This window comes from Chiloscyllium plagiosum, unplaced genomic scaffold (genome assembly GCF_037043375.1).
Source record: "Chiloscyllium plagiosum isolate Xiang-an unplaced genomic scaffold, Cpla_swu_hap1 HiC_scaffold_45, whole genome shotgun sequence".
Classification (NCBI taxonomy): Eukaryota; Metazoa; Chordata; class Chondrichthyes; order Orectolobiformes; family Hemiscylliidae; genus Chiloscyllium; species Chiloscyllium plagiosum.
This window is the reverse complement of record NW_028270183.1, coordinates 99,318,519-99,321,065: the sequence shown is the minus strand read 5'-3', so window position 1 is coordinate 99,321,065 and position 2,547 is coordinate 99,318,519. Positions and strand designations below refer to the sequence as shown.

General features: G+C 45.7%; 1 non-coding gene across 1 annotated transcript; it reads left to right on the top strand.

Moving 5' to 3' along the window:
• The first annotated feature begins 2,158 nt into the window (after positions 1–2,158).
• trnar-ucg (transfer RNA arginine (anticodon UCG)) lies at positions 2,159–2,231 on the top strand. The gene has a single exon. It is a non-coding gene; the product is annotated as a tRNA-Arg (tRNA).
• Positions 2,232–2,547: the final 316 nt, after the last annotated feature.

Sequence of the window (2,547 nt, the reverse complement as noted above, 5' to 3'; positions counted from 1 at the left end):
TTATCAGTTGGCAGTTGGAAAAATGTTTAGGAAGCAAACCATATAATGCAAGCTTCAGCTTTGGAAATCTTCAAAAACTCTTGGGAAATGGAATCAGAGGAGTATGAAGAAGTGTGAAGTGTCGGACCGAGTAGAGGACGGGACATTGACTGTGATGTTCTCGGGACAGGAACTGATCTGAGACATTGAAAGAATTCTCGCTCACGTACGTGAGGAATGCAAACTTCATCTGGACTCTGGGACAATGAAAAACTCTGGAACACTCAAGACAAAATCCAAATATTGACTGGGATCACTACAGTACGAGAACTATAGATGGGTCAGTTTTTGCCCAGTGTGTGCAGGAGGTCTTCCTGACACAGTATGCAGACATGCCTTCAAGGGACGAAGCCACTTTCGATTTAGTACTGGGTAACGAGCCTGACCAGGTTTTAGATACGGAAGTAGGTGAGCACTTTGGAGACAGCGATCACAATTCCCTCAGGTTTACTTTCGTGATTGAAAGGGATAGGTGTACTCCACGGAGCAAAAAGTTCAGCTGGTGGAAGGGAAATTACGATGCAATGAGGTAAGATTTAGGAAGCGTAGAATGTGGTAGGAAACTGCAGGGGGTGAGCACATTAAAATGTGGAGCTTATTCAAGGAAAAGCTCCTGTGTGTCCTAGATAAGTATGTACCTGTCAGGCAGGGAGGAAGATATAGAACGCGTGAGCCGTGGTTTACTCAGGAAGTGGAATCCCTGGTCAAGAAGAACAAGAAGTCTTATGTTAGGACAAAATGTAAAAACTCAGTCAGAGCGCTCGAGGGTTCCAACGATATCAGGAAAGACCTAAAAAGAGATCAAAGTTTGTGCGAAGATTTGTAGCTCGGCTGCTCGTTGTTGTGGTTCAGAAAACCTAACACTATATAGGATAAACAGGAATACAGCTAACAATCCGCATACATGAACATCAACTAGCCAAGCATCGACACGACCAGCTATCCTGAGTAGCCACACACGCAGACAACAAGCAACATGAATTCGACTGGGACCACACTACTTATCATAGGGCAAGCCAGACAGAGAACAGCCAGGGAATTCCTAGAGGCATGGCATTCATCCACAAACTCCATCAACAAACACATCGACCTGGACCCAATATACCAACCACTGCAGCGGACAGCTGAAACTGACAACCGGAAGCGGCAGGGACAGACCACTATAAACACCGGAGGAAACATCAAAGAAGCGCTTCGCAGGAGGCTCCCAAGCACTGATGATGTCGCCTAGCCAGGGGACGAAACGTTTGCAACAAAAACTTCCAGCTCGGCGAACAGAACCACAACAACCTGAAAAGAGAGCTGAGAAGAGCCAGGGGGAGACATGAGAAGTTGTTGGCAGATAGGTTCAGGGTTAACCCGAAGGCTTTCCATACGTATGTCAGGAATAAAAGAATGACGAGAGTTAAATTTGGGACAATCAAGGATAATAGTGGGAAGTTGTGTGTGCAGTCAGAGGAGATAGGGAAAGCACTAAATAAATATTTTTCGACAGTATTCGCTATAGAAAATGAAAATGTTGGCGAGGAAGGTACAGAGATACTTGCGTCTAGACTAGAAGAGATTGAGGTTCACAAGGAAGAGATATTAGAAATACTGCAGAGTGTGAAAATAGATAAGTCAGCTGGGCCGGATGGGATCTATCTGATGTTGTTTCGCAAATGCACTGCAGGAAGGTACAAATCAAGCTGATGCTAACAACGGCTCGTTTAGAGCCGCTAATTTGCAGTGAAGTGGCAGCGCCAATAAAAGGTGTCAGGCATCTCGTCTAATTCCACATCCAGAGCTCAAAATGACCGGAGGTCTCTTACTGAGTATCTGCAGGGTCTTGCTTGGACGACACATGACACTCTTTCACTGGAGTGGACCATGAAATCGCGTCGTGACTGTGAATAAAACGATGGAAACTTCCAGCAGAGAAGGAGGCGACCCTGAAGCAGGCAGCTGAGGACAAATGTTTCTCCTTTGCCAGTGAAAGGCACTGCTTCACAAATTGGAAACTTCGAAGTGAAGCAATGTTGGTGATTATCTTCGGTGCTTTTTCATCTTTTTAATTTTGATTCCGTGAAAGTCCATGGCATTACATATCGACATTCTGCCAAGGGTTGGCTTGTCTCTTGGGCCCGTGGCGTAATGGATAACGCGTCTGACTTCGGATCAGAAGATTGTAGGTTCGAGTCCTACCTGGCTCGAGGGGACTGTTTTGCTTTAACCGTGGTCTACGTTGACGCTCCCTTGTGAAGTCCTGGTGGTACGTCGCCTTAGACACCGCCGTCAGTTTGGGGGTATCTTCCTGTGTGCCTCCCTCTGTGGGTGAAAATGAGCATGAGTTCCTCAAAAGAGTTACAATTCGCTGTGGAAATGTCATACTTCTGCCCCGTTTTTGTGCCATTTAAGAACATAGGATAACCTCATTGACATTTGCCTTGGAAATATTAGAACACACGAGACTTTGAGCCTAAGTTAGAAACTGCGACGACAATAGATAGCTATCTGATTAGCCGCAAT